Genomic DNA, 8,528 nt, shown 5'->3' on the forward strand with positions numbered 1-8,528 from the left:
TCAAAAGCCAATTGAATACCCTTTGAAATTATTGTTTTTTGATTCTCTCTCCTTGAAGGAAGGGGAGCATATCTTTATTCATTGTTATATTCCCAGTAACTAGAATGAAATGCCTAGCACATAGAAGGCTTCTGTATTTATTTTCTATTGCTGTGCTAACAAATTATCACATAGTAGCTGAAAACAATCCAAATTTATTATCTTACAGTTCTATGGGTCAGAAGTCTGACAGGTCTCATTAGGCTAAAATTAAGATGCCAGCAAGGCTCCATTCATGTCTGTAAGTTTTTGATAGGATTTGTTTCCTTATCTTTCCAGCTTCTAAAGGCCATCATATTCCCTGGCCTGTGGTCCTTTCCTTCTACTCTCAAAGCTAGAATAGGCAAGGGAGGCCCTCTGTCTCTTCTGTCTCCCTCTTCTGTTTCTAAGGACAAGTACAATTACAAAATACCTGAATAATCCAGGACAATGTACTGATTTTAAGGTTAGAACCTTAATTACCTTTGTAACCTTAATTCCCCTCTGTCATGTAACGAAACATTAAAATGTGTCAGGCATTAGGTTACGGACATCTTGGAGGTTGTTCTTGTTTAGTCGCTAAGCTGATCCCCTGAAATGTAGCCCTCCAGGCCCTCTGCCCATGGGATTTCCCAGGCAAGAAAACTGGAGTGGGATGCCATGTCCTCCTCCAAGGGCTCTTCCTGGCCATGGGATGGAACCTGCGTCTCCTGCACTGGCAGACGGATTCCGTACTGATGAGCCACTAGGGAAGTCCATGGACGTCTTGGGGGCTATTATTCAGCCTACCACAGCCCCAGTCAATGGTTCATAATGGACACATAACCGAGGTGTCCAGTGGGTCAGTGGTGGCTATTGTAGTGGATGGCTACTCTTCCTGCCCGCCGTTGGTTTTCTTTCTTTCTGACAAGCCACTTTCATATTTCCAGGGGAGCGCTTTCCTCCTCCTCCTATTTCATATCGTCTTAGTGGGTATATGAGTTAAAGTAATGCTAGTTGCTGTAACTTATAATGCCTCTAATTTCAACTGCTTCAAAAAATAATTATTTCTTGCTCATATAAATGCTCAGTGAGTATTTCTGATTTAGCTGCTGTCTTTCAAGTGGTTCAGAGGACTCAAAGACCCAGATTACTTCCATCTTGTGACTTCACCATCAGCAACACATAATTGCCAATATCATCTGAGAATCCTCTCCGATTCATTCAGCTGGAAAAGGAGTAAGCTTGAGCATTCAGGAAACGTTTCTACAGGTCACATCAGGAAAGTGGCATCAGCATGTCTGCTCACATTCTAAGGACTGTGAGTATCCCTAATGACAAAGGAGATTGGAATTGTGGTCCAGCCATGCCCAGGAAGACAAGGAAATGAGCAAGCTAATCATCTTGCCATTTCAGCCACTGTGAGAATGTTAAATAACACTGCCCAGGACTCCCACAGCCAAAGACTGTGCTAGTAGGCTAAGTCAATCAGAAAATAAATCTTCAATGATTCTCAGTTAAAATGTGTTCAGGTACCAGAACCAAAAGCACAATTCAATGGCATAATTGAATAAGGTATATTTTAGGTCCAAAATAAGAAGTCTGGGGATGGCAGGCCATGGCAGGTATGCCAGCTCATTGAAAGGATCAGGAAGCCAAGCCTCTTTTTAGTTGCCTGCATCACCATCCTCAGTATGCTGTGGAGGTTCTCGCGGTTATAGATTGGCTACTGCACTTTCAGGCATCGCGCCCACTTTCCAGAGAGAAAGAAACAGACATGCTGCCCAGGGCTTGAACTGCGTCACTTAGACATGCCTAAGTGGGAGACTGGGAAACGGAATACTTTCATTTCCTGACTTCCACTACTGGCAGGAAGGAGAAGGGTTTGGAATGGGTGCTGAGTAAACACCTGTCTGTTTGCATAATTGGAATCTTTGGAGCTGATTCATCCTTTATAAATCTTTAATTCTTAAACGTATCTGTTCCTGCACCTAAAACACCCCGGAAACCTGAGCTGTTCTGTTTCTTGTTATTTCTTACACTCACTTAGCTCTTAAAGCTTCTCTTTTACTTCCCTGAGCTATTATTTTTCCAATAAATTCCCTTTACTATTTTCGTCATTAAGAGTTAGTGTTTGTTGGTGGCAAACAACATAAATTAACTGATAGCACCCAATGAAGGATTCTGGGTGTTTAAGGGTCCAGGAAGTATGAGGTTTATGCATGTTACTCTTTTTATAGTTTAGAATCTATTGGGTACTTAGCCCTGTGCATGAAATATCCTAGCAACAACTTGGAACAGAAATTTTAACAGAATACTTAGCAGCTTTGTTAAAGTACCTAAAATACATTTATTAGAAGTGAAAATATTCACCTAATGGAACATTTAGATAAAATGAGTTTTTCTGTCTCCATTTCTGAGACCAACTCTTATTTGTGCAGATTGGCTAGTGAATGGAGCTGGTTAAAAATGGTGCAAATGTATTACTAGCACTTTGTTAATGAAATATCACTATTTAAATACAGTAATTTCATTAAATAATTGTCATTATCCCTAAGATCCTTTTGATGATTTCTTCCATATAACTCTACAAGAAAAGCACTTGAAAAATAAAAAAGAAATATCTACCAGCTAAAATGTTTTCAGAATATAAAATGGGACAGAAGAGAAAAATAGTAGAATAGCATAGATCCTCAGTAAACATTACAGTTGCAAAATTGATGATAAACGACAGCAGGATGAGAATGATGTCTTTAACAATATATGAATACTACTCACCTACAGGTGAATTTTGGATCATATTTAATAGAATCTACTGCCTCATTTTAGAAATGAGAAAACTGAATATCAACAAGGTAACCAACATGAACACTGTCACTCAGGTAGTTGACAGAAGCACCAGAATGCAAATCTAGGTATGAACAGAAGTGTAAACTTTGTGCTATGAAGGAAAGAGCTCTACATCTGAACAACAAAAAATAATAATAATTGGAACTTATTTTCCACCTTGTTTGCTTAGTCACTCAGTCATGTCCGACTCTTCGTGACCCCATGGACTGTGGCCCGCCAGCTCCACTGTCCATGGGAATTCTCCAGGCAAGAAAACTGGAGTGGGTTGCCATTTCCTTCTCCAGGATTTTCCACCGTATATTGAGGTTAATCTGCAAAATATCTATCATTTATTAAATAATTTACATAAAAATTGAATAACAAACTAAAATTATTTCAGGTGCAGAATATTTAGTAAGGAATGTGTCTTTTGTATGTATCCTCTATACGTGTGTATGTGTATAGAGATATTATTTATCATTAAAGTCAGGGCATTTTCCATAAAACTGAAGTTTAAGCATATTACACTGATTAAAATATTATTATGGCAGACATAAAATAAATCAGTAAATTCTAACCAGGCTTAAAGGACATGAAAGAAAATGCAACATTTTTGCCTAATTCAAGTTTGTTTATAAGACACCTGCCCCTATCATTTCTTTTCTCTTGGAATTTAGAATGCAATTAATCATACACCATAAACCCAAACAGAAAAACTGTGTGTAGTAAAAATGCAGATTATGTAGAGCTTTGAAAACTGTGAAGAAAAGCTTTATACAAGAATCCTGCATGGACAATTAACTTGTTGCCAGTCACCATTAAACAAATGCAAGTACTTTAATGGGAGGAGCATTTCCAAGCAAACTCTAGTCAGTTTGATTGATGACTGTTTAATGCCTGGAGAAGATAGCACAAAATTGAGTAATAATGATTTATTTTTATCTCTTAAGGGTATTGGTGTGATTGAGGGAAGGGAGGTGACATGAAATGAAGGGATATTGAGGTAAGATTTAAGTCATGCATATAATTCAGGCATAATTATTTTCACGTTGGTTTTATAAAAACTTAGAGGTCCCTTATAATAAAGTAATCGTGTCCCAGAAAATGTAAATAAGGTAATAGTAAAGAAATAATAGACATGAAATACTTCTCTAGTAAATCAAAGACTTATTTTACAGCAGGGAAAAATACCTTAATGGAATCTTACTGTATTAGAAAGACATTATTTCCTCCATAGTCATAGGATATACATAAAGAATATTAGGAGTTGTATCAACTGGGGCTATTAGTTGTAAGCAACACAATCTACTGCAGCTAGTGTAGGTATTAATAGAAAGTGAATTTATTGAGAGCTAACTGATTCTATCTAATAAATCTTAAATTTATTAGATAGCTCAGAGAATCACTGGCTGGGTTGGAGAAACAGGCTCAAGACTAGCCTCTAGAAAGAATTATTGGAACCACACCATAGAACTCACATCAGCAAAGTGAATGAGACATTCCCCATCCTGCTTCCTCCTAAAGTTCATTTTCCCAGTTAAGTCTCACTAAGGGCATCTCACTCCTAATACCAAGGTCACATGCCTACAGCTTAACCACAAGGACCCTGAGAATGTAAGTTTTTTGTAAACTGCCTTAGGAAGATGAGGGTTTATACCGACCTGACAGTGGACTTCCCTGGTGGCTCAGATGGTAAAGGGTCTACCTACAATGCGGGAGACCCAGGTTTAATCCCTGGGTCAGGAAGATCTCCTAGAGAAGAAATGGCAACCCACTCCAGTATTCTTGTCTGGAAAATCCCATGGACAGAGGAGCCTGGTAGGCTACAGTCCACGGGGTCACAAAGAGTCAGACACAACTGAGCGACTTCACTTTCTTTTCTTTCTTTAGGAAGATGGAGCTCACAAAATGCAGAACTATCAAATAGAAAAAGGGTGTTCAAGGCCTTCTGGGAAGTGTGGTAGACAGAATACTAAGATGGATATTATGATTACCACATTCTGGCATTATACCCATGATCACTTGTACAGTAAAAGGGATTTGCAGATGTAATTAAGAATCCTAAATAGTCGATTGTGAGTTCATCAAAACAGTGATTATCCTTGGTGGGTCTGTCCTAACTAGGTGAACCCTTGAAAGGAAATGTGCCCTTTCTAAGAGGTGGTCTGAAGTACAAGGAGTTTTTCTGCTTGTCTTAAAGACACAGGGTCCACAAGTTTGATATCTGTAAGGAAATGGATCCTGCGAATGACCACAGTAACTTGGATGAGGGTCCTAAGCCTCAGATGAGATGGGAATCTCAGCTGACACTTTAATTTCAGCCTTGTGAGACCCTGAGCAGAGAATCCAGTTATACCCGCCTGGACTTCCAACACATAAAATTATGAGCTACTAAAGGGGTGCTGTTTTAAGCTACTAGCTTTGTGACAATCTGTTATGCAGGTATGAAATTAATATAGGCAGCTACAAATGACAGGAATCTCTCACAGGTATCATATATCAACATCAGGATGGTAGATTATTAATAATCTTGTTTCACAGTTCCAAAATGCAAATGATTGTTGCAAAGCTACCTTATAGTTTCATTTAAAACCATTGTTAACTGCTGCTTAGCTGTTGTTAAAAAGTTATTCTCTAGTATAAACTGACATTTAGAAATTAAAAGGAAAACAGTTATTTAACAATAAAGTGGGGTTTTTTTGGCTATCTGGGTCTTTGTTGCTGTACAGGCTTTTCTCCAGCTGCAGTGAGTGGGGGCTGCTGGCTAGTTGCGGGGCATGAGCTTCTCTTGTTGCAGAGCCTGAGCTCAAGGGCACACAGGCTTCAGCAGCTGCAGCATGTGGGCTCCAGAGCACAGGCTCAGCAGCTGTGGCACTTGAGTTAGTTGCTCCACGGCACGCAGGATCTTTCCAGACCGGGGATCGAACCCATGTCTCCTGCATTGGCAGGCTGATTCTTTACCACTGAGCCACCAAGGAACCCCTAACTAAGTCTTTGTATTAGATGTATTGTCTCAATTTACTCTCTAAGAGTTAATTATTATGGTGAAAATTACACTTAAGTTTGATTTTATAAAACCCACAATGCAAATATTTACCTTGAAGGAAGGGTATGAGAAAAAAGAGAGAAAATGAGCAAATTATTAAGGCTTATCAACTTCCTGACTGAGGAACAATGGTATAAATGTATCAAATCATATGATTTTATACAGCCTGTGCTGTGCTATACAGCCTACCTGGGGTTAAAAAGAAAAATTATCCTAGAATAGGAAGAGATGTGTTCTTTTTCTTCTCCCTTAGTAGCTTCTTTAATGACAAGTAGAAAATGAAAGCATAAGTCTTAGAAAAATAAAGTCCATTTTTACAATTAGTTGAAATCAGGTCAGTTTGTCTCATTAAAAAAAGAAAACAGATAAGTGGTTTCGATATGAAATGGTTTAAAGCTCAAAACAAAGCAAGATAAAACAGAAAAAAAAAATGGTATGAATGAAGTCCAGAGAGATATTAGAGGAGATCTATGGAATATCTGCTCTCACCCCACACCCCACTTGCCCCCCTCCAACTTTGAGGTCTGAACATCAACCCAACATTTAATGACTTCTTTTGAGAACAGAAAAATTCATGACCATTGTTCCTAAGCAAGACATGCTAAAGATTTCTGCATCTGAGATGTATGGATATCTGCATATTTTCTTTTCAGGATGATCTGTCTGAGACTACAGACAATACATTGTCATTGGCAACATGTGGCTATGGAGCACCCAAAGACTGGCTGGGCCAAATTGAGATTGGTTCTAAGCGTACAGTGGAAATGAATCCGCCTGCCAATGCAGGAGATGCAAGAGACGCAGATTCAATCCCTGTGTCGAGAAGATCCCCTGGAGGAGGAAATAGCAACCCATCCAGTATTCCTGCCTGGAGAATTCCAAGGATTGAGGAACCTGGTGGCTACGGTCCTTGAGGTTGCAAAGAGATGGACACGACTGTATACGTATGTGAAAAGACTCTTCAGGCTTTGAAAACTTGGTACAGGAAAAAAAAAAACAACCCTCATTTATGAGTTTTACATCAATTATGTGCTGAGACTGTGTATTTTTTAAGTGTTAGTTAAATATATGGGCTTCCCTTGTGGCTCAGCTGGTAAAGAATCTTCTGCCTGCAACTTGTTCCCCTAGAACAAGTTGACCCTTGAACAACTTGGGAGTTAGGGGCACCTATCCCTGCTGCACAGCAGAAAATCCACATACAGTCTTCCCTGAGGGTCCTAGTGCACTGGTTCCAGGACGTGCCATGGATATCAAAACTCAGTGATGATCCTGTTCCTTGTCAGCTCTCCAAATCCGTGGTTCCTCAGCCACAGATTCAACCCCTTGCACGTTGTGTAGTACTGTTCTAAACTCGGGGGAAAATGCCTGTATAAGTAAACCTAAGCAGTTCAAACCTGTGCTGTTCAAGGTCAACTGTATAAATGAAATGAATTTCACCTGTTCCCTTTTTGAATGTTGTCTTTCTTGATATCACGAGAGATGCCTGCTGAGGGCCAGTGAGAACTAGAATTGGCATTTGTTCCTAACTGTTGGGAAATTCTCTTTTCTACTAGAGCTGTTGAAAGAGCTAGAATACACACCTGAAATCTTCAAAAACCATTGTTCAATTATTAGAGATGAACTCATTGGAGAATGCAGCCAACTGATTAGATGGATTACTGAAGTCATTTGAAGCCCTGAATTTATGTGCCAACTAGCCTTACTTCTGGTCTGTTTAGGAAAGGGAGTCAATAAATCCCCTAGGCCAGTGAAGGTCCAATTGCTTTTACCATTTGCAATTGACAACATCCCAACCAATGTAATTATTGAGCCATCTATAGTGATCTTTTTACAGTGTATTCAAATCATCACCCCACTAGGGGTGAAGAAAAGTTCTTCTAGATGCTGCTGTTTAAAACCTATACACACAATTTATTATGAGCATTTTGAAAAGAAAGCAGTCTCCAAGAATTGAGATATAATCTAAGACATAAAGCAAAATTTGTCAGTTTTGTTTCTGTAGTTATCACTGGATGGTCAAAACCGAAATCAGATTGATTATATTCTTTGCAGCCAAAGATGGAGAAGATCTATACAGTCAGCAAAAACAAGACTGGGAGCTGACTATGGCTCAGATCATGAACTCCTTATTGCCAAATTCAGACTTAAATTGAAGAAAGCAGAGAAAACCACTAGACCATTCAGGTATGAACTAAATCAAATCCCTTACAATTATACAGTAGAAGTGACAAACAGATTCAAGGGTTTAGATCTAATAGACAGAGTGCCTGAAGAACTATGGACGGAGGTTCATGACATTGTACAGGAGGCAGTGATCAAGACCATCCCCTAGAACAAGAAAAGCAAAAATGGTTGTCTGAGGAGGCCTTACAAACAGCTGAGAAAAGAAAAGAAGTGCAAGGCAAAGGAGTAAAGGAAAGATATACCCATCTGAATGCAGACTTCCAAAGAACAGCAGGGAGAGATAGGAAAAGAAAGCCTTCCTCAGTGATCAATGCAAAGAAATAGAGGAAAACAATAGAATGGGAAAGACTAGAGATCTCTTCAAGATAATTGGAAATATCAAAGGATCATTTCATGCAAAGATGGGCACAATAAAGGACAGAAATGGTATGGATTTAACAGAAGCAGAAGATATTAAGAAGAGGTGGCAAGA

Source organism: Giraffa tippelskirchi, chromosome 4 (assembly GCF_054371585.1).
Source record: "Giraffa tippelskirchi isolate mGirTip1 chromosome 4, T2T-mGirTip1v1.2.pri, whole genome shotgun sequence".
In the NCBI taxonomy this organism is placed as follows: Eukaryota; Metazoa; Chordata; class Mammalia; order Artiodactyla; family Giraffidae; genus Giraffa; species Giraffa tippelskirchi.